Source organism: Dama dama, chromosome X, assembly GCF_033118175.1.
Source record: "Dama dama isolate Ldn47 chromosome X, ASM3311817v1, whole genome shotgun sequence".
Classification (NCBI taxonomy): Eukaryota; Metazoa; Chordata; class Mammalia; order Artiodactyla; family Cervidae; genus Dama; species Dama dama.
The window spans coordinates 108,173,917-108,198,218 of record NC_083714.1 but is presented as its reverse complement, the minus strand read 5'-3'; the positions used below and the strand labels follow the sequence as shown (position 1 = coordinate 108,198,218).

Below are 24,302 nucleotides of genomic sequence, written 5' to 3'. Positions count from 1 at the left end.
CTCTTATGTTTCTTGCATTGGCAGGCAGATTCTTTACCACTAGGGCCACCTGGGAAGCCCCTTGGGAATTCCTGGAGGCCAGGAATTTAAAATTAGCTCCCCAGTGATTATGCACTTTTTAAAGGGATTTAAGGAAAATAATCCACAAATTAGGCCAATCTTCCCTGATAGCTCAGTTGGGAAAGAATCCGTCTGCAATGTGGGAGACCGGGGTTCGATACCTGGGTTGGGAAGATCCCCTGGAGAAGGGAATGGCTACCCACTCCAGTATTCTAGCCTGGAGAATTGCATGGACTGTGTAGTCCATGAGGTCGCAAAGAATTGGACACAACTGAGCGACTTTCACTTTTCTTTAATGACCAAAAAATCCACATTATATATTTAGAGTTAAAACCCAAAAAAGTTGAGTGCCATCCAAACAGGGGCCCTAAAACAGCACATTCAGTACCCTGGCAAAATGACATCTTTGAAGGAAACTAACCCTGACTGTCAGCCTATTACGTGTCAGGCAAAGTGCAACATGCTTTCAATACGTCATTTTTTTTAACCCTTCCATTTCACATTAGAGGCACCTGAAGACAAAGCCTCTGCTCAAGGTCACAGTCTGGGTTCAAAATCCACCAACCTGTCTCTCCTACTTTTATTTATTTCTATTTTTATGTTCTACTTCTAATCATCTCATCCCTTCCTGGTGGTAAGTAGGACCATTATTCCCTATGACTTCTCCCTCTCTATGATAGGACTGTTCATCCTGTGGGTCGTCATGGGGAGAAGTATATGTGCCACTTCGTTGACTTTGAGTTTGGCTCCGTGACATACTTTGCCCAACAGAAATATGAGCATATATGACACCAGCCACCTCCAAGCAGGTTTTAACTGTGTTGTGTGATTTGGATTATGTTCCTGCTCTCTGCCAAGAGAACAGCGTGTCTTAGATGGTAACTGTTCTTAAAGCATCATTTTTAATCAAAACTGGCAACCACCTATTGTCTATTAAAGATAATGACATGTGATATGAAAAATACACAATGTAAAATAAGCAAGGTCTAAGATGACCATGATGATAGCTGTGGGAGACTGCAACATACATATGCACAGGAACAAAAGGACTGAAAGGAAATATACCAAAATATAATCAAGAATTTTTTCAGAAAGGAATTTGAAAAAGAAGAGATACATGTGTATGTATAACTGAATCACTTTGCTGTACACCTAAAACTAACATAACATTGTTAATCAACTATGCTCCAATATAAAATTAAAGAGTTTTTAAAAGATTTTTTGGACTAGAGGTTAGTTTTTGTCCTCTATTTTCTATATTGGCTACAGTGGTGTCATATTGCTTTGACAAAGTCCAAATTAATCTTCAACTTTCAAATTTTAAGGCAAGACTTTTAAAAAATATAACATTAGTATAAACCATGAGCATGCCTTGCAAAAGGGAAAATGTGACACCTCAGAATCCTCAGAATTCTTTATATGTGCAATTACACCTCGGGGTCACTGGTTACTAGCAGTGTGACCTTGTGTAAGTTAATCACTCTGCTGTTTCCTCACCCATAAAAGGACTTAATAATATCTACTTCTTGGGTTATTTAGCACATTCAATACGGTAATAGATATAAAGCACCTGACTCATATAAGCATTCAATAAAAGCATTCACTACAGCTAATATCACAGAAAACTGATAGAATTATATCTGTTATAGAAAGGAATTTATCAGTGAAGCATTAACCAAAGATAATATTCAAGGCAATTTGAGACTTTCAGTAGTCCATGAACTCAGCTATAAGGACATTTTATGGTACATACCACTTTTAAAGATGCTTTTGATTACTCTAGGTTCAGCCAAATAATCTAGGATAACCTATTTTGAAGTCAGATGAGCAATCTTAAATTCCATCTGTAACCTTAAATCCCCTTTGCCATTTAACATGGTCACAGGTTCCAGGGTTTAGGGTATGGACATCTTTGGAGGGCCATCAGTCTACCCGGCACACTGTGGTACTTCATGTAAAATAACTCAACGTTCAAAAAACTAGCTAATGTCATAGATGACCACAATAAAGTACAATGTGAACCTCTCTCCTGATTTCATACTTTAATGTTCCCCATGGTTGATCAACATTCAGCCTCTACAATCAGAAAAGCACTTATCTGTAGAAGTGAATGAACGCTCTCCTTCACTGATTCAGCGCTAAGGGCCAAGTCTGATAAAGAATCACCCACAACTCCAGTCCAGGAAGCACTCACTGACTCGAAGTGGGCAGGGGGACAAGATGGATCCCACCAACACTGAAACTGGAGCTGCTATAAGGACTCCCAAAGTTCTGTGGAGCCGCAGCTGAGGTTGCTGGTGAAGACTTCACTGAGGAAGGCATTTTGGCTAAATGTTTATGGAAGAAAAGAGAAGCAAGGGGCTGAAGGCATGAAGGCTCAGCACGGTGTGGTCAAAGGTGTGAGGAAACAGTCCCTGCTGGCTGGTGAGTCTAGGTGGAGGAAGAGTGGGTAGGGGACTATGTTGTTGCTGAATTCCACTGCAGAAGAACGTCAGAAATTACTATACTTTGGAGAAATGTCTGTTTAGTTCTTTGGCCCATTTTTTGATTGGGTCATTTATTTTTCTGGAATTGAGCTGCAGGAGTTGCTTGTATATTTTTGAGATTAATCCTTTGTCTGTTGCTTCGTTTGCTATTATTTTCTCCCAATCTGAGGGCTGTCTTTTCACCTTGCTTATAGTTTCCTTTGTTGTGCAAAAGCTTTTAAGTTTCATTAGGTCCCACTGGTTTATTTTTGCTTTTATTTCCAATATTCTGGGAGGTGGGTCATAGAGGATCCTGCTGTGGCTAACAAACATATGAAAAGTTGCTCAACATCACTCATTATCAGAGAAATGCAAATCAAAACAACAATGAGGTACCATTACACGCCAGTCAGGATGGCTGCTATCCAAAAGTCTACAAGCAATAAATGCTGGAGAGGGTGTGGAGAAAAGGGAACCCTCTTACACTGTTGGTGGGAATGCAAACTAGTACAGCCACTATGGAGAACAGTGTGGAGATTTCTTAAAAAACTGGAAATAGAACCGCCATATGACCCAGCACTCCCACTTCTGGGCATACACACTGAGGAAACCAGATCTGAAAGAGACACATGCACCCCAATATTCATCGCAGCACTGTTTATAATAGCCAGGACATGGAAGCAACCTAGATGCCCATCAGCAGATGAATGGATAAGGAAGCTGTGGTACATATACACCATGGAATATTACTCAGCCGTTAAAAAGAATTCATTTGAATCAGTTCTAATGAGATGGATGAAACTGGAGCCCATTATACAGAGTGAAGTCAGCTGGAAAGATAAAGACCATTACAGTATACTAACACATATATATGGGATTTAGAAAGATGGTAATGATAACCCTATATGCAAAACAGAAAAAGAGACACAGATGTACAGAACAGACTTTTGGACTCTGTGGGAGAAGGTGAGGGTGGAATGTTTTGAGAGAACAGCATTGAAACATGTGTATTATCTATAGTGAAACAGATCACCAGCCCAGGTTGGATGCATGAGACAAGTGCTCGGGCCTGGTGCACTGGGAAGATCCAGAGGAATCGGGTAGAGAGGGAGGAGGGAGGGGGGATCGGGATGGGGAATACATGTAAATCCATGGCTGATTCATGTCAATGTATGACAAAACCCACTGCAATGTTGTGAAGTAATTAGCCTCCAACTAATAAAAATAAATGAGAAAAAAAAAGAAATTATTATACTAAGTGAAGACGGACAAAGACAAATATCCTATGATATCATTTACATGTGGAATCTAAAAAAAATGATACAAATGAACTTATTTAGAAAACAGAAACAGACTCACAGACATAGAAAACAAACTTATAGTTACCAAAGGGGAAAGATGAGGGAGATAGATTGGGAGTCTGGGATTGACATGTACACACTACTATATATAAAATAGAAAATCAACAAGGATCTACTATATAGCACAGGGAACTCTACTCAATATTTCAAATAGAACAGATACATGTGTATGTATAAACCGAATCATTTTGCTGTACATCAGAAACTAATACAACATTATAAATAAACTATGCTAAAAAAATAATAAATAAATAAATAAACTATGCTGCTGCTGTGCTGAGTTATATCTGACTCTTTGGGATCCCATGGACTATAGCCTGCCAGGCTCCTCTGTCCACGGAATTCTCCAAGCAAGAATACTGGAGTGGGTAGCCATTCCCTTCTCCAGGGGATCTTCCCAACCCAGGGATCAAACCCAAGTCTCTCACATTGCAGGCAGATTCTTTACCACTGAGCCACTTGGGAAGCCCAAAGCAACTATACTCCAATATAAATTTTTTTTTAAAAAAATTAAAAAATAGAAGTGGGGAAGGAAGTCAGCCTAGATCCTGAGACGAAGGAATTAAAGAGGCCAAACAAGGAGAAAAAGTGTCCAGAAGCTGGGTGGCAAGTTGTCCCCAAGAGAGGCCAGAAAACGGCAACAAATGGGAGGGGAGAGGGCAGAGCAGGGGGCAAGAGAAGGCAGAGAGTGAGAAAAAATAAACAGATGGGCAAGAGGCACAGGAGGGAGACAGAAGGAGGAGAGGCAGCAAGGTAGCTTTTCTGGGCAACCAGGAAGCACTAGTCACTGAGCTTGTACATTACTGCATAAGAAATACACGGAAAAATCACATAGAAAGTAACAGGGTGGGTGCTTGCCAAGGGCTTGGGTGCCACGGGGAGTTATTGTTTAGTGGGGACAGTGTTCCAGTTTTGAAAAATGAAAAAGCATCTGGAGATGGATGGTGGTTGCATAACATTATGAATGTATTTAATACAACGGAGATGTGTATGTAAAAATGGTTAGGAAAGCCAGTTGTATGTTCTGTGTGCTTCACCACAATAAAGAAAATGAAGAAAAAGAAAAGGAATAAATGAATAGTGAGAGAGCAGTGAGTGCTTACCAATTTCTTTTTCCAGTAGCCAAGTATTGAAAAGAAGTAGTATGTATGGTGAAGTAAAGAAAAAAAAAGTACAATGAGCTTGGATACCATCATTGAACAAACAGAAAGGGAAAGAAAGACAATATAAGACACAGATAAGGGTAACAGAATAAATCCCAGAGAAGGCAAATGGGATCAGAATCAAAATCATATGGTGGGGGCAGCTTTGGGTGATAACTGGAGGAAAAACCCTCTTCTCTGAGGTGGGGAGAGGTACCACCATCAGAATGGGAGTGGGGGCTGTGAAGTAGGAGAGAAGTGAAAGAAAGATGTCAGGAGGCAAAGGAGAAGGGAAATGGAAAATCCCAAGGATTGAAACCAAAAGCAATCTGTTTATTTTGGTCCTTGACCAAAACTGTAGAAGTAATTGCACAGATCAGGGTTTAGACAGAGAACACTTACCGGGTCTTAGCTGTGGTTTTACCTTGAAGGAGCTCTGTTACCTTAAGCAAGTCAAACTTCCTAAACTGCATCTTTAAAAGAGGGAGATTTGCTAAAATAATCACACCAACCCATCCAGCTCTACACTTTAATGGCTTCAAAGAAAGAGCTTATACCTTGAACAGCATCAGCTTACCTACACCACGTTTCCCCCCCAGAAGGGAAATGGGAACCAAAGTCAAGGTGTAGGTAATTTAAATACCCTTGGGCTGTTTTCACATCTCATTATTGATAGTGACAGCCACAACAAACAGATGGTTACTGCTGACAAGGCCTGTGTCATTACAGTCCTAATGGTAATTAATGTTTTTACAGCACTTTACTGTTCATGAAGAGCCTTCACACATGAAACATTTTAGTCCATCTTCACAATAGCTCTGAAACAGGTAAGGCTGCTCTTCTATCCATTTTCCAGTTGAGGAAACTGTGGCTTACAGAAGTCGATGATGTGTCCAAGGCCTCAAAGAAGACAAATGACAAAACTGGGACTTGAATCCAGGTACTCAGGATCAGATTTTTTTCATAGTGATGTATTGCACATAGAGTATTGCACAGCATTTGGTGTCACAAACACAGAAAATTCATGAGTCGAAAGAAATTTGCATAGATTGATTCTTTTAATTGATTCTGGCAGTACACTTTATTGAAATGCAAGTACAATCTTAATTTTCAAGTGATGAATGACTGGAATCCAAAGGACAGAGAAGGAGAGGACTAGGATTCAACTATTTGAATGTCCTCATTCTCGAGATGAGAAAACAGGACTCCCCTGGGACACATGACTTGTGGGAAGCAGAACTGACATGGAACTCAGGGCTCCCACCAGCCCCAGGGCTCTCAACACTGGCCAGGTCTACACAGCTTCGGAGAAAAATTAACAACCGAACTGCTTCTTAACAATGAAATGATTCCAATTTAAATAATCTGAGGGGCTCCTTCTCTCCTTTTTCCATCTGCGAACCATATGGATGCTGCCTATTAATGGTATTAGAATTCTTTGGAGCAAATTCTTTTCACAAATGGGAGGAGTGGTAATGACAATTATGTCTTCTTTTAGTACAAAATAGAAGTAAAATGGATCTACTAAGGAATCCATCTGAGAGTTTTAAACCAACTGAAACTGCCTTCATTCCCATCCTCTACCTACAAAATGTTTTCTAGACAATTTACAATGGAAAAACTGAAAAAATGCAATGAAAATATTTTGAACAAGACCATATTGTCAAACTATTCCCATTCTCCTCCTTGGGAAATAATGAGTCAGCAGGTGCTTCAAGAAAATTAGAGATATCAAGGGACCATTTCATGCAAATATGAGCACAATAAAGGACAGAAATGGTATGGACCTAACAGAAACAGAAGATATTAAGAAGAGGTGGCAAAAATACACAGAACTATACAAAAAAGATCTTCATGACCCAAATAATCACGATGGTGTGATCACTGACCTAGAGCCAGACATCCTGGAATGTGAAGTCAAGTGGGCCTTAGGAAGCATCACTACGAACAAAGCTAGTGGAGGTGATGGAATTCCAGTTGAGCTACTTCAAATCCTAAAAGATGATGCTGTGAAAATGCTGCACTCAATATGCCAGCAAATTCGGAAAACTTGGCAGTATCCTCAGGATTGGAAAAGGTCAGTTTTCATTCCAATCCCAAAGAAAGGCAATACCAAAGAATGCTCAAACTACCACACAATTGCACTCATTTCACATTCTAGCAAAGTAATGCCCCAAATCCTCCAAGCCAGGCTTCAACAGTACATGAACCCTGAACTTCCAGATGTTTAAGCTGGTTTTAGAAAAGGCAGAGGAACCAGAGATCAAATTGCCAACATCCCTCGGATCATTGAAAAAGCAAGCGAGTTCCAGAAAAACATTTACTTCTGCATTATTGACTATGCCAAAGCCTTTGACTGTGTGGATCACAACAAACTGTGGAAGATACTTCAAGAGATGGGAATCTGAGACCACCTGACCTGCCTCCTGAGAAATCTGTATGCAGGTCAAGAAGCAACAGTTAGAACTGGACATGGAACAACAGACTGGTTCCAAATAGGAAAAGGAGTACATCAAGGCTGTCTATTGTCACCCTGCTTATTTAACTTATATGCAGAGTACATCATGAGAAATGCTGGACTGGAGGAAGCACAAGCTGGAATCAAGGTTGCTGGGAGAAATATCAATAACCTCAGATATGCAGATGACACCACCCTTATGGCAGAAAGTGAAGAACTAAAGAGCCTCTTGATGAAAGTGAAAGAGGAGAGTGAAAAAGTTGGCTTAAAATTCAACATTCAGAAAACTTAGATTATGGTATCCAGTCCCATCACTTCATGGAAAATAGGTGGAGAAACAGTGGAAACAGTGACAGACTTTATTTCTTTGGACTCCAAACTCACTGCAGATGGTGATTGCAGCCATGAAATTAAAAGACGCTTGCTCCTTGGAAGAAAAGTTATGACCAACCTAGACAGCTTATTAAAAAGCAGACATTACTTTGCCAACAAAGGCCCATCTAGTCAAAGCTATGGTTTTTCCAGTAGTCATGTATGCATTCAAGAGTTGGACTATGTAACAGAAAGCTGAGCACCGAAGAATTGATGATTTTGAACTGTGGTGTTGGAGAAGACTCTTGAGAGTCCCTTGGACAGCAAGGAGATCCAACCAGTCCATCCTAAAGGAAATCAGTCCTGAATATTCATTGGAAGGACTGATGTTGAAGCTGAAACTCAAATACTTTGGCCACCTGATGCAAAGAACTGACTCACTGGAAAAGACCCAGATGCTGGGAAAGATTGAAGGTGGGAGGAGAAGGGGACGACAGAGGATGAGATGGTTGGATGGCATTTCCGACTCAATGGACATGAGTTTGAGCAAGCTCTGGGAACTGATAATGGACAGGGAGGCCTGGTGTGCTGCAGTCTATGGGGTCGCAAAGAGTTGGACATGACTGCGTGACTGAACTGAACTGAACTGAAGTGCTTCTAACCAAAATTACTTTTATCACAAAGTTGAAAAATGTTTACTGTTTAAACACCACGTGGCGCTAGTGGTAAAGAACCTGCTTGCCAATGCAGGAGATGAAAGAGACACAGGTTGGATTCCTGGGCCAGAAAGATCCTCTGGAGCAGGGCATGGCAACCCACTCCAGTATTCTTGCCTGGAGAATCCCATGGACAGAGGAGCCTGGCAGGTGACAGTCCATGGGATCACAAAGAGTCGGACATGACTGAAGCAGCCTAGCAATGTTTAAACAGAAGACTCCACTCGAAGAATAGATGAGGATGTAAATATGATTATGAAGTTTCAGATCCCATTTTATATGTTTTATGCAGTAAAAAAAAAAGTCTGAGACTTTCATTAGACTATAAAGGACTCAAGTACAAGAACATCAAATGAAGGGAGCCGTTCTGAGGTGAGCAGATAATCGCTGATCATCTTCCCTCAGGGCACCTGGGACCTTTGGGTTCATACTGATGAGACCAAGAGAAAGGATTTCTACTGTGGAAAAGAAATCAGCAAAGCTTTTAATGAACATGCAAAGGCTAATATCAAAGATGGAAAATACGCCTGTGTGTTCAGTTCTGGAGCTGTAAGAGGGAGGCTGGGACAGCAGGCTGAAGGTTCTTTTCAGAGTGAACTCTCCAGTGTTTCATAGTGTTTCGGAGATGAAGTTTTTACTAAAGTGGATGTTCAGCCTCAAATACATAACCAGGTTTCTCCTCAAGACAGTTGCAAGAATTTGAAACTAAGAAGATAGGAGACGAGTAAGTCCAAGACTGCCAAAGGGTGAAAATTTAATCTCCCTCATTTTTTCTGGGTTAAGAAGACATAAATACTCTAAGGTTTCAATCAAAAGCCCAGGAAAGCCAGGCCTGAGGAGAGTGGACAACCATAACTACATTGAGTCTTCCTAAAACTGCAACCTGGCCTTAATCTAGCTCAATATCTGAAGGTGATCAGCTCCTCTAACAGAATACAAGAAGGAAATCCTTTCTAGAAGATGTAATCTAGAACTAGCAAGACTCTTTCACACACTATGTCTGGGTACAAAATAAAAAATTATTAGACATGATGAAGAAGGAAATGTCAACCCACTCCAGTATTCTTGCCTGGAAAATTCCATGGAGAGAAGAGGCTGGCGGGCTGCAGTTCCTGGGGTCACACGACAGCATGTATGCATGAGTGGGGTGGAGGAAGATGCTGCTGCTGCTAAGTCACTTCAGTTGTGTCTGACTCTGTGCGACCCCATGGACAGCAACCCACCAGGCTCCCCCGTCACTGGGATTCTCCAGGCAAGAGTACTGGAGTGGGTTGCCATTGCCTTCTCAGGGAGGAAGATGGGTTGGTAGCAATAAACAGGGGCAAAATGAAAAAAAAAAAAAGAAAATTATTAGACATGAGAAAAGCTGCATGTAAATGCAACCAATATTCAATAGAAAAAAGACAAATAGATGTAGGCTCACAGATGATTTGCATTATTGGATTCAGTAAGTAATACCATTAAACTGATTAATTGGTTAAAAAATAAGGGAAAAAAGGAAATGGATGAAAAGATGGAGAATTTCAAAAGAGAACTAGACTTTATATAAAAAATCAAATGAACATCCTAGAAAAATTAAGTATCTGAAATTAAGAATCTGAAATTAAGAAAATGCAGTGTCTCACTGGATGGGTTTAATACCACACTAGACAAAGCAGGAAACCTGTCACACTGCTTCATAGCGTCACTTTATATTTTTAAATGCTTACATAAAAGGCTTCCCTGGTAGCTCAGCTGGTAAAGAACCCACCTACAATGCAGAAGACCCTGGTTCGATTTCTGGTTCAGGAAGATCCACTGGAGAAGGGATAGGCTACCCACTTCAGTATTCTTGGGCTTCCCTGGTGGCTCAGCTGGTAAAAACTCTGCCTGCAGTGTGGGAGACCTGGGTTCAATCCCTGGGTTGGGAAGATCCCCTGGAGAAGGGAACAGCTACCCATTCCAGTATTCTGGCCTAGAGAATTCCATGGTTTGTATAGTCCATGGAGTCACAAAGAGTTGGACACAACTGAGCAACTTTCACTTCACAGACAAAGCAGAAGATAGGATTAGTAAACTTAAAGGTAAAGTTTAATGGAAAACTCACATTAAAACTCAAATAGAAAAAAAAAAACTCAAATAGAAAAGAAGAAAGAAAAAAAAAAGAAAAGAAGAAAGAAGAAGGTAAGAAACACGGTATCCTGACCATGTATGTAACTGGACAGCCAGAGAGAAGTGAGGATAGAAGCAATATTTAAAGAGACAATGGCTGAGGATTTTCCAATACTGATGAAAGACATCAACCCTCAAATTCAAGAAAGTCAGCAAACTGAAGCAGGATGAATATAAGGAAAACCACACCTGGATTTGTGAATGTCAAATGCTTGGTACAAAAACCTGGCAAGTCATGTAGCTGCCCTCAAATTTAGTACCATTCTTGAAGTGATTATGATAAAGAGGATAGTTTGGGGATACGCACCCTACTCAACAATAAAGTTTCTGTTCTTTAGTAGGATTGTAGTCATTCTGCTCTTGACCAAACACAGAAAAACTGCACAATGACATCAATTTGAATATACTACAATGATGGATCCTTGACTCCTGGTTTCTACCTAGCCACTGATCTCATTTCTTTAACCTTGTAATAATGTAATTCTACATTTTATACAATAAAAAACTTAATCCCAATAAGAGTTTTTGGTAAAGCTTACTAAAATCAGGGGGAAAAACACAACCATAGTATTAAGACTGATGGGATGTCAGAATAAGATGGGACTTTTAAAATATATAGTCCAACCCTTATGTTAAGAGATGACAAAACTGAAGCCCAGAACAATGAGAATGATATGCCCAGCCCCAGAGCTATTTAGAAACCTACTGGGAACCAGAACAACAGTGTTTCTCTCTCTACATAATATAGTACATAGAGACTATGGGATTCCCTGGTGGCTCAGTGGTAAAGAATCCACCTGCTAATGCAGGAGATGTGGATTCGATCCCTCGGTCAGGAAGATCTGCTGGAGTAGGAAATGGCAACCCACTCCAATACTCTTGCCTGGGGAATTCCATGGTCAGAGGAGTCTGGCTGGCTACATTTAACGGGGTTGCAAAAGAATTAGATACAACTTTGCAACTAAACAACAACAGAAAAAATAAATAAATAAAAATAAACAACAACAGATATACCTTAGGAAGGAAAACACACACTATGCAACATATTGGGGATATAACACATAAAATATTTTAGACTATTGCCTGTAATATCAAAATAGCTCTTTTAGAAAACAAAAACATGAGTAACGTGGAAATGCTATCTATCTCAACTAGTACCCTATTGCAAGCTGTTAAAATTCCTTGATTTGATAAATTAACAAATAAAAATATTGATTTTTCTAACTTGAAACTGTCATTGTCTTCTAAAAATACTTAATTGTGGCCACCTGAATTGATGTTGTCATTTTAAATAAGTAGCAAAGGCAATACAGAGATTCAGTAAGAAACTGATCTATAGATAAGTGAGATGTGAACTCAAAGATGTAAAACTTTTGTTCTCTGAAAAATAAAAGGAAAAGCATGCCATAAGAAAAAACTTCTAGAAGACATTTTTTAACATTAAGTGAAAATTCTATTTTCACCCATAAATATTAGCACATCTGTCATTTTGACAGGGGATTACTCAAGAGTTGTGGCTTTTTCATGCCTCTAATTGTGCCAATGGCCAATCTAAGAGTGGCATAAGGCAGGAGGAAAACACATGAGAGACCAGAAAGAGGCCAGAAGGGTCTTAAAGCCATTTAATGGCCTCCTATTCTTTCAGGCTTTTTGGTTAAAAGTTTGAATGAGGCATAATGTATATGTTTTCTTTAAATACTTCAAACAGCTCTCTTAAAACATATAGATGTGTACTAAAACCAAGCTGTGGAAAAACTTAAACCTAACCATGGTTACCATCTTTGGAAAATTGGGGTCACTTTTTGTACATTTTACTAAGCATACTTACTAACACACTCTTCATGTATATTTGAACTAAGCTCCTACCTGTATATTAGAATGATACTTCCTCCTAATGCATTCTAGTCTTTTAAGAAAAGATTCTTTAATAGGTAGCAAATCAGAAACATTGAATTCATGTTTCCACTCTGAGTAGTTTGTAATAGCTGGAAAAGCACATAAACATTAACATTGGATAAACTACCACTATTGTTTCCCAGTAGAAGGATAGCTTCAATGTTCACACATAGTGAGGGAGAACACAGATGAACAGCCCCAATCAATTATATCTCTTTTCACTGCCTGATATCCTCCTCTTCCAAAAACGCCTCTTAAATCAGATGCTAGAAACAAATCAATGTGAGATACTCAACGGTCCTCCATGATGAGAAGCTTCCCCAATACCCAGGCGTATCTATAACAGCTTTCAGAAGGAAGGAGGAGGAGAGACATAACTCCTTTTCCAGGACTGAAGTGCAGCTTCCCCATTCCACAGCATCAATGGTATCAATATCTCATAAATGCCAAGAGGAAACCAGGGATGTTTTAAATATACTTTGGATAAAAGGATAAAGAGAGAGAACTTGAGGGGAGGCCCAAAGGAGGATGCTAGGAACCCTGGTAACCTATTGGTAGGCTCATCTTAGATTCAAACAGATTCAATCTTTTAGGGTCAAAACTGTTCTCCCTGCTGCGGACCTAAATGGAATCAGCTCTCTGGACCAAGCCTGCTCTACTCACATTCCTGCTTCTGCGTGCATGCATGCTAAGTCACTTCAGTAGTGTCTGATTCTTTGTGACCCTATGGACTGTAACCTGCCAAGCTCCTCTGTCCATGGAGATTCTCTAGGCAATAATACTGGAGTGGGCTGCCATTTCCTCCTCCAGGGGATCTTCCCGACCCAGGTACCAAACCCGAGTTTCTTGTGTCTCCTGCATTGCAGGCAGATTCTTTACCCCTGAGCCACTGGGGAAGCCCATTCCTGTTGCTAGGTAAGTGTAAAAATGTCTGCAATTATTCTCTTCTCTCTGGGCTCCTTACAACATGACTGCAGCTCCTCCCTTCAAGAGAGGGACTCTCTTTCCCCACCTACTGAGTCAGGGCTGGCTTTGTGATTTGTTTTGGATAATAGAATTCAGAGGAAGTCACTTTGTGCCAGTTGCAAGCCTAATCCTCAAGAGGTCTTGCATGCCTCTGCCCCCTCTCTTAGAACCCTGCCACCCACAGTGTTAACAAGCCCATGCTGGCCTGGTTAAAGATTAGAAACCTTGTGGAGAGGAGCTGAGGACATCCTGGAAGAGCCAGACCCTAACCCGCTCGGTGAAAAATCTGCCCAGATCCAAAGAACCACCCAGCTGAATCTGGCCCAAATTGCCAACCCACAGAATCAAGGGCTCACTAAATGCTGGTTGTTTTAAACCACTAACCAAACCAATACTGTGGTGGTTTGTTGAGGAGCCAAAGCTAACTGATATAGTAAGGAATGCTTTGTCATGAATTATTCATTCAATGAACATTTGTTAAATGTCTTCTATATTTGAAGTGGTGATTTAAGGGTACGAAGATTAGTATGTGATAGTGCCTGCAATTAGGAAGTCATTCCTCTAACAACAGTAAAAAAAAAAAGTATGAACAACAAAGTCTACTTAGAGGATAGGAAGGTTCAGTCAAAGAGGTCACATTTGAGCTGGTTTTTAAGGAAAGACCAGTAAATCACCAGTGGACAGGAACAGACATCAGAAGCAGAAGAAACAGCACTAGCAAAAGCACAGAAGGAGCTCAAGGAATGTTCTAGGAATGGAAAACAGTGTAAGACAGATGGAGTGTGGGGAGGAAGTGGCAGATGACAGAGCATGAAAAGCAGGTTGAAGGCAAATAATGAAGAGTGTCATACTGTAAATCAAGCTACAGGATTGGAATCCCTCTTGTAGGCGTGGAGAGCTACACATCATTTTTAAAGTGGGAAATGACGTGATTAAATCTGTTTTAGGAAACAAAAGCTGATGAGAAGTAGGGGATTAGAGGCAAGAGTTAAGAATCAGGGAGATGAATTTGGAGACTATTATTACCATCCTCAAGGGGACCTGAATCACAAGGTAGTAAATATTAAGGAAGAGAAAGTCTTTGAAAGGAGTTTCAGAGACAGGAGCAGGACCTAACAGCCTTGACAATCAACTATAGGTGGGCTTTGAGGGTGATATATAAGTTGTGTGGGAGAATCAGAGACAGTGCCAAGATTTCTAATTTGGGAGCCTAGATTAATAGCAAATGTATCAGTTAAGGCATCAAGAGCAGAAGAGAGGACTGGAGAGGAACAAAACAGGGTTTTTAGAAAGGCACCTATGGGATACCCAGAGTAAGAGATGTCCAGGAGGCAGAGAACAATACAGATCTGGACCTTATGCTGAGGGATGGGTAGTGGAAACAGGAGATAAAGACCTGGGGTCTCTTTAGAACACAGAGCAGGGACAGATGGCCAGCTCAAGACTGGAAAGTGAATGTGAACACAGGGCCTTCGGGGAAAAGATGGAGACAGAGAGGAGCAGAGGGATGGCATGATCCTGAGGGACATAAATATCTCAGAGGCAAAGGAAAGAAGTATCGCCAAAGAGCAGCAACCTTCCTTGGGGATGGAAGAGGGGAGGGGAAGGATCATTCTGAAAGTACGGGTTACAAATTAAGGAAAAATAGAAAACCATCCCTTTTGTCACATTCTTTCCTCCGGCCAAGCCATCCCTGGGAGTTTTCCCTAGGGTTCTTCCCACTTTAGAGGGGCCCCAAAGTCACAGTCAGTGGCGGTAGGGGGAGACAGCAACAGGAGCAGCTTGAGGAAGAGCATCAGTGTCCATATATTTGATGGAAAAAAAACTTTTTTTCAAGCCCTTGGTGGCACCTGCTGCAGCAAAGAACATCATCAACTTTCATTCTTAGGATACTTTTTTGAAATCTGCTTCTGGTTAATTTCTTGCATCTTCCAAACAGATTGCCTTCATATATTTTCAGTAACTAGAAGGAAAGCTTTTAAAAATATCCCCAAAGTAGGAAAAAACTTCATAAACAGAATGCAAAAAGCAATACCCAAGAATGAAAAAAAAATGGTAATTAGATTCATTAAAAATCATCAAAAAATACTGTGAAGACAATGAAAAGGCAACCCAGACTGGGAGAAAATGTAATACATATATCTGACAAAGGATCCATGTGCAGAATAAAAAGAAATGACAAAAAAATAAGAAAAATACAAAGAACCCAATTCAAAACTGGGAAAAAAATTTTAATAGGAATTTCACAAAAAGATATCCAAATGCCCATAAGCATGTGAAATGGCATTTAACAACATTACTTATCAGGAAACATAAATTAAGACCATAAGGACCACCTCACACCCATTAGGATGGCTACTATCAAAAATAAATAAATAAATAACAAGAGCTGGCTAGGGTGTGGAAAAACTGAAACCTTTGTACACTGTTGGGAATGTAAAATGGTACAATGTCTATGGAAAACAATGTGGTGGTTCCTCAAAAAATTAAAGCAGAATCACCATACAATGCAGCAATTCCACTTGTAGGTATGCACCCCAAAAAATAAAAGCAGGATCTCAAAGAAATATTTATACATCCATATTCTTAGCAGCATTATTCACAATAGCCAAAAGGCAGCAGCAACCCAAGTGCCCACCAACAGACAAATGGATAAATAAAATGTGGTGGACATTCATACAGTGGAATATTACTTAGCTGTAAAAAGAAAGGAAATGCCAACACATTCTACAACATGAATGAATCTTAAGGACATTATGCTAAGTGAAATAAGTGGGTTACAAAAGAACAAATATTCCAGATTTCAACCCATATGAGGTACTTAAAGTAGTCAAATTTATAGAGATAGAAAGTAGAATGGTGTTTGCCAGGTACTAGAGGAAGAGAAAATGGGGAGTTATTGTTTAATGGATATAGCTTCAGTTTCACAAAGATGAAAAGAGTTCTGGAGATGAATAGTGGTGATGCTTAAACCACAAAGTAAATGTACTTAATACCACCAAAATTTTTAAGTGGTTACAATGGTAAATGTTATGTACATTTGGCCAAAATTTTTTAAATTAAAAAAAAAATTTAAAACCCACAAGGACATATCACTACTCTCCTACAAAAACAGCTAAACTAAAAAAGACCAACAAAACCAAGTGTTGGTGAAAATGTGGAGCAACTGGAACAGGATCCTGGTCAAGTGTAAATTGGTAAAATCATCTTGGAAAACCATTTGGCAATATCTACTGAAGTTAATGGATGAGGTTCCCTGATAGCTCAGTTGGTAAAGAATCTGCCTGCAATATAGAAGACCCCAGTTTGATTTCTGGGTCGGGAAGATCCACTGGAGAAGGGATAGGCTACTCACTCCAGTGTTCTTTGGCTTCCCTTGTGGCTCAGCTGGTAAAGAATCCGCTTGCAATGCAGGAGACCTGGGTTCAATCCCTGGGTTGGGGAGATACCCTGGAGAAGGGAATGGCAACCCACTCATTGTATTCTGGCCTGGAGAATTATATGGACTGTATAGTCGATGGGGTCGCAAAGCGTCGGACCTGACTGAGTGACTTTTACTTTCACTGAAGCTAAATACAAGCCTACCCTGTGACCTTAACAGTTCCACTCCTCCATTTATGCTCAAAAATAATGAGTGAGCATGTGCACCAAAAATTATAATCCAGAATATTCACAGCTGCTTTATTCATATTAGTCATACAGTAGAAACAATTCAAAGACCCAACAGGAGAATGGATAAACAAACTGTGGTATATCCATACAACAGAAATTACTACTCAGCCGATTAGAATGAACTACTAACACAGCAACATGGATAAATCACAAAGACATTGTGCATGTGTGCTCAGTCGCTCAGTTGTGTCCGAGTCTTTGCGACCCTCTGGACTGTAGCCCGCCAGGCTCCTCTGTCCATGGGATTCTCCAGGCAAGAATACTGGAGTGGGTTGCCATGCCCTCCTCCAGGGGATCTTCCCAACCCAGGGGTCAAATCTGCATCTCCTGAATCTCCTGCATTGCAGGCAGATTCTTTACCACTGAGCTAATGGGGAGGCCCCCACAAAGACATTATGTTATGTGAAAGAAGACATACACACAAGTCCCTTCTATATGACTCTATTTACATGGAGCTTAACAACCAACAAAAGGAATGGATGGAGTTTAAGAAATACTACAGTGTGGAAACAAAATCATAATGTATTTATCTTCAGATTAGAAATAGGATAAAAACTGACCAGAAGGGGAAAGAAGAGGAAATCTTTTGGGGTACTGGAAAAGTTGTATTCTTGACCTAGGTGGTAGTTCCATGAGCATACACACATATAAAAGTTCATAGAGCAATACACTTCAGATTAATGCATTGTACACACTTTATTGTATGTATGTATTCAGTCGCTCAGTTGTGTGACTCTTTGGGGCCCCATGGACTATAGCCTGCCAGGCTCCTCTGCCCATAGAATCTTCCAGGCAAGAATACCAGAGTATGCTGCCATTTCCTACTTCAGGGAATCTTCCCTACTCCAGGGAATCTTCCTGACCCCAGGATCAAACCCGCATCCCTTGTGTCTCCTGCATTGGCAGGCGGATTCTTTACCACTAACGCCACCTGGGAAGTCCCATGTTATAACTCAAAAATAAAATACAGTATTTTCAAAGCAGTGCTCTTCCTGGGCACATCTTTAAAGCACCTGATGTCTCTATATTGAGAATGCTATAATTCCAGAAAGGAGTAAAATCTCATCTTTGCTCCTTTCCTTTGTGACTTAGAAGATTAGACCCCATTCTTCTTAGCCAAACTGAGCAATGATTAGTTACTTCCCAGTTTACAGAATCAGATAATGAATCTAAGTCCCACACAGTGCAAATTTATGTGTTCCTAAGTGTCTGAGAGCTGTCGTCAAGCCACTCCACACCCTTGGGATCTTTCCAGCAAACAATCTTTCAGTTTTCAATTTATACTTTTCAAGTCAGAGGTCCCAATTTGCTTTCTATTGGTAAATGTCCAATTTGATATTATTCTCTTCAAGACCAGCATCTGACTTTGTCTTACACCCTCATGGGCAGGGGTTAAACAAATCCCTCTTCAACTGTAAAGGCAGAAAGTAAAAAAATCACAAGATATCTCCACATTCTGGCATTGGATGAATGCATACATCCCCCGGGGAAAGACAAAGCTTCATCCCCTTTAACAGCCATTTTGATGCCAGCTCCTTATACAACCAACATGATCATAAATATAGCTTCCCTGTGAAAGCATCATTAGCTATGGCCCACAAATTTAAGGAAAGAAAATAAAAAGCCACCAAGGTGAACTCCCCCCACCCCCACTTCCTCTACCATTCATAACTTACTCAGTTGAAAAAGGGCCTTAATATGCAAAATCTTATATTTTAATGATGACCAGAGGCAAACTCTTTTGAATTGGGTCACAATGATAAACTTTCTGAACTTGAGAACTTGACTGTCTTTGTTCCCATATTAAAGTTGTCATTAGTTGAGTCAAGTAGGTGAATTATGAAGGTACTTCTTATATGTTGGGCTTGGAAAAGCCAGCAAGGTAGGAGAAAAATGACAAGGGCTGGTTTAAAAGAAGCAGCCCTAGGGAATTCCCTGGCAGTTCAGTGGTTAGGATTCTGCACTGTCACTGCTGAGCATGTGGCTAAATTTTTTTTAAAGTAGCAGCACAGAGAATTCCCTGGAGGTATTCATTTGATCCCTGGTAGGGAACGAAGATCCCACATGCTGCCCCAAGTGGCCAAGAAAAAAAAAGGCAGCAGCCTGTATGTATTCTGATAAGTGAGATGTCAAGTGAGACACAGTTTTTTATAAAAAGTGGGTATTATTATGTTGGTTCAACAGAGTGGCTTTGGTAACCGTGTCCCAAAATAAATTTTTCAGAACAATTGGCAGTTTCATACAGCTTCAGGAAAAGTGCTTTTAAAAGCAAACATCAAGTGACAACTGGTTGAATGCAAAGCCACATGGTCACAATGGAAACAATGCCTCTTTTTTAGAGCAGTAAAAAGTAACACAGTATAATGATGTGCAGTATTTTTATTTAAATACATGGTCTGCAATAGAATACACTTGCTTTCTCCTTTGAGAAGACCTCAAAATACATTTCACTTCATAAAAGTCGATATAAATGTCAGGATAGTGGAATGCAATAATTATAAAGCCAGATAGATGGATTAATTGTTCTACATACCTGTGGTTTTTCAGATCCCTGTGTTTGCGTACTGAGGTTCACTCTTATTTTTCTGAAAGTACTTCTGGAAGCTCCCGTCTTGGCTTCTACACTGCCACCTGTAGACGAAAAAGAGAAATAAGCCATGTATTATTCATTCACCATGCATATTTTCTAGGCATCTAACAGACAATTGGAGGGAAAGTGGCAAAATATTTGCTCTAAAAAATAAGTGTTCTTTCTTTTCTGTGTGTAAAATTTGTAAGGAGTCCCTCACCCTCAATAGTTTGATAAATTATTTAGAAATTTGCCCATACATAAGTCTCAGATTAACACCACTCTGATCAGTTCATTAAAGAGATAGGAGTCCCAGAATCTATTCTCATGCCAACCTTGCAACTGTTTCAAGACCGGTCTTTTAATATTAGAAGACAACTTTTGTTAACCAGGTAATTAAGAATTCTGTAAATTACCACAAAGAAAAAAGGGAGAGATCCAGGAAAAGATTGCTCTGTCACATAGTTGTAAAATGTCTATTTGAAATAATAATATTAATTCTAACACAAACTAGAGCTGTGCCCAATCTAAAACAGCTATGTGGGGTGTTTTCATCATAAGGCCCTATTCTTGATTTGAATGTGAATGAGTGCTGAAAGGCCTTTCTGACACTCCAGATTTTAATATAGGCAGGTCTTTTTTCTTAAAAAAAAAAAAAAGAATAGAAATCTATGAGCAGAACAAGCAATGAATAAAAATCTATGAGCAACTGTGTATCAGTGAGTCAAAGCAGCCATGAGATGAGAGGGATGTGTGTGTGTGTGGTAAGTGTCACACACACACACACAGATGCTGGAGTTAATCTAGAATAAAAGACCCAACCACACACCCACACCCACACCCACACACACACACACACACACACACAGATGCTGGAGTTAATCTAGAATAAAAGACCCAACCACACACCCACACCCACACACCCACCCACACACACACACACACAGATGCTGGAGTTAATCTAGAATAAAAGACCCAACCAGGGTGTATGTATGGTGTGGATGTTTGTGACAGAGACACACAGACAAGCAGACTACCCCAGGGTGTGGTGTGGTGTGGTGGTGTGTGGTGTGTGTGCCTGAGAGAGGGCAAGGGAGAAGGGGGAGAGAGAAAGGGAAAGAGAGGACAGAGAGACAGAGGTTGGGATTCCAGAGTTGAGAATTTTTGCCTCCCCTTGGTCCTAAAGTATATCCAGAAGAAGTGTTCCAGCTCCAGCACATTAAGCTAAAGGGACAAGCACCATTCCCTACCCCCCACTCCCACCCCAGGCGAGACAGCACCAGAAGCCACCCAGGCAGCAGGCCCGCCGAGCTCGCTCCCCAGCAAACCCGGGGGCCTTTTTTCAGCCTCATCAGGGATCCGTCCCCACTTACTGGTAATTTACTTTAACGCCTGGAAAGCCTGGCTTGGTTTAAGGAATGGCAGCAAATCTACGAAACTCAAGTCTCCTGAAGCCGCTCTCCTCCTCCTCCCTAACACTGACATTTACACTAACACCAACTCATCCTTCCCAACCCCAAAGGCGCGCTGGGCTACCCCAAGAGGCTCTTTGGAGGGCCCGCCAGCAACCAATGTTGCTCCCACGTGTCTCCATTAAAACCCTCACCCAAACGTGCACAAGGCGCCAAGTGCATGCACACAGTCAGCCTTCCGAGAGAAGTTCGGCAAACCCACTCCCTCCTCTCTGCTCCCTCCTCCACCACCACCACCTCCACCCCTGGCCCCTAAAGCGGGAGGGAGCGCGCGGGCTCAGGCACTCGCCCCGACAGACAATACTCAAGCAACTCTCGCCTTCCCCGCTCACGCCCCACCTGGTCCTGCCACCACTCTTCTCTCCAAGGGGCGTCCTGATGGATGCTGGGTGTGCACTGGGAAAAGGGGAGCGAATTGCACGCACCACCGAGACTGTGGGCGGGGGAAGGGGGTCGCAGTCCTCCAAAGCCGATCGGGGGATCAGCTCGTCCGGGGTGGGGGGTAGGGATAGGGACAGTGAGCCCCGAGAGAGGCAGCTTTTCCGCACCTCTTCCCCATCTAGCACAGCGCGCGCGCACAAGCGTGCACACCAAGGGGCCGAGCACCTTCCTCCTGTCCCCGGACCTGCCCAGCCTTCGTCCCCGAGCTCAGCGGCCCGGAAGGGAGGGCATCGGGCCCACGGTGGCCCAGGAGGGGACAGAGCGCAGCGCTCTGGGGTGCCCACCTGCGCGAAGGGTCGCCGTTGGTGGCCGGTGCGCCAGCCGGCTGCGCGATCTCTGCAGTGTCCGCTGCTGGAGGAGGTAGCGGCGGCCTGACCCTCGGCCTCCAGGCGTCTCCTCGCTCCTCGGCAGCGGCGGTCTCCGCTTCCCTTCCTCCCAGAGGGTGAGCCTCCCAACTAGCCCGCAGGTTCTGCCACCGTCCCTCTGCCCGCCGGAGTCAGAGCTGTCCTCTCCGCCCCTTTCCCGCCGCCCCGCGAAGCGCAGCGCTCCGCCCCCGGCCCGCCCATCCCCCCCCACACACCCCGGGAGGGCTGCGGGGCCCGCGCCTCGTGCGGCAGATCCCCAATCCCGCGCTCCTACCCGGCTCCCCTCTCCCCCGGCCCGCGGCGGCCGCCCGCACTCACCCTGCGGCCAAGGGCGTGGGCTCCGCGAGCTCTGCCCTAGCTCTTCCGGTGGCTCTTCACTCGCCGCGAGGCACCTTCCACGGCCCAGAGGGTGCCTCTTATCTTGTGGGGGAAGAGGGTTGGGGAAGCGAGGTGGAGTGCGCGCGCGAGAGAAAAGGCGAAGAAATTAGCATGTCAACTGCCGCGGGATACAGGTTGATGCCTGTACCTTGTTTAGGTTACACCTTAAATACCTGGATGTACTGCTTTCCTCGTTACCACCGCAGCAATATTCAGAAGCATGAATATGAGATTTCCAAGCTAATTGGTTGTAGGGGCTTTTTTCACATTTAATGATGCAGAAGACAACAGATTCACTCTATTTTTTATTAAAGTTACTTTATATATATGGCCACATCTCTAATTTTTAAAAATAACCAAATATAAATAACAGAACAGCTATGTTTGACAGAGACAGATCCAGCGTGTATGTGTTATTTAACCTCCTGTAATTATATTAATTGGATTCGTTTTAAAGTGTATCATAGGTATTCCTTAAGAAAACGAGTTCAGAATTTAGGGATTAGGAACCCAAAAGTTTTGATTTGGCTTTTTGCCATAGTTTTAAAATGTCAATTTCATGGAAATTATTAAATGTGGTTATGTAGGAAAAAAATGGATCTTTTTTCTTCCAAGTTGGCAACATTGTTAGATTTGGCAAAAGACAGATTCTTTAAAAGCCAAGAAATAATACCATTCTCATTCATTTTCTAGTGATGGATAGCAGCTTTTTCTTTAGGGTTTTTCTCCTTGAGGCAAACTTCCTTTCTGTTTCCTCTTACACTTGTTTTCTTCAAAAATTTCTCCCTAAATGTAAATAAAGCCATAGAAGCCTTGATTCTTGAGCCTTTGTTTTCTTAAGGGGATAGGAAAATTAATTATAATTGATAAAAATCAACCTCAGGCTCACAACACTAAATTTCATACTGATTAACCCTGGTTTTCAATTCTACTTTTAGTAATTTAATCTAACACTTGAGAACCAAGAACTTTTTCAGTTTTATGCTTGTAAGAACGAAATGCACACTTTCAAATTAACATTTTGAAGCAAAATTAAATTCATTAAATTGCCTAATGAAAAACATATTCGTTGTGTATTTGTTGCTGGGTAAATAAGGACAACATGGATGATAAACAGCATGCTGAAGAAGAGGCTCTGAAGCAAAGAAAACAGTCTTTAGAAAAACTGATGATCCCCTTTTCAAGACAAGGATGACAAATACCAGTAATTATGTGAAGAATGACTGCTGCCTCTCTTCTCTCAGCTTTGGTTTTGTGGCCAGGCCTGCATTTATCTCTTTTGATCATCATAATAAAAGTAAAGCAATTCAGCATTCCAGTGACATTGCTTAGTAAATTAGCAATATGAAAATGCTTTTATTATGTAATTAATCCAAACAAATGCCTCCGATAAATCCGATTTTACTCTTACATTTTTTTGTGCCTCTGGAGAAACACTTGCATGAAATAAAAGCAGCTAAGACAAGCTGAAGAACAACTGCCAGCCAGATTTTTCTGTGCTTTTGTGTTGCAATAGAGTTGATATTAAGTGACCTTTGGGTCTTAAATTATATATCAGCTATTGGTTATGAATTGCTCATTGGCTGTTTCTTTAATGAGCTGCTGTGTGTTTACTTTGCCTTGCTTATTCCCCAAAGCGTTTTTGTCTGCCTAATTGAATCTACCTTTGCCTAAACCATTTTCATTGAATGTCTACCAAAGAATCAGACCCTACTTCATAGCTCACTTGACAATCATCTTTGTCCTTCAAGTTAAGTCTCCCTTGAGGCTTTTGGTAGGAATCCAGCATGATCAAACATCCAAAATTGGAAAAAGAACTTCATCAGGCCTGGTTCTAACTCAGAGATAACGATCAGATTTCTCAAAACCAGGAGGGTG

At 41.5% G+C, this 24,302-nt stretch overlaps 1 long non-coding RNA gene across 1 annotated transcript in view; it reads right to left on the bottom strand.

The window, feature by feature from the left end:
* Positions 1 to 22,161, bottom strand: part of LOC133052486 (uncharacterized) — a 109,988-nt gene extending 87,827 nt beyond the window's left edge. The window contains exons 1-2 of the long non-coding RNA XR_009692055.1: positions 21,966 to 22,161; positions 19,733 to 19,830 (exon numbers count right to left, since the gene is read on the bottom strand). This is a non-coding gene — a long non-coding RNA (uncharacterized LOC133052486). The remainder of the gene's footprint in view (positions 1 to 19,732; positions 19,831 to 21,965) is intronic.
* Positions 22,162 to 24,302: the final 2,141 nt, after the last annotated feature.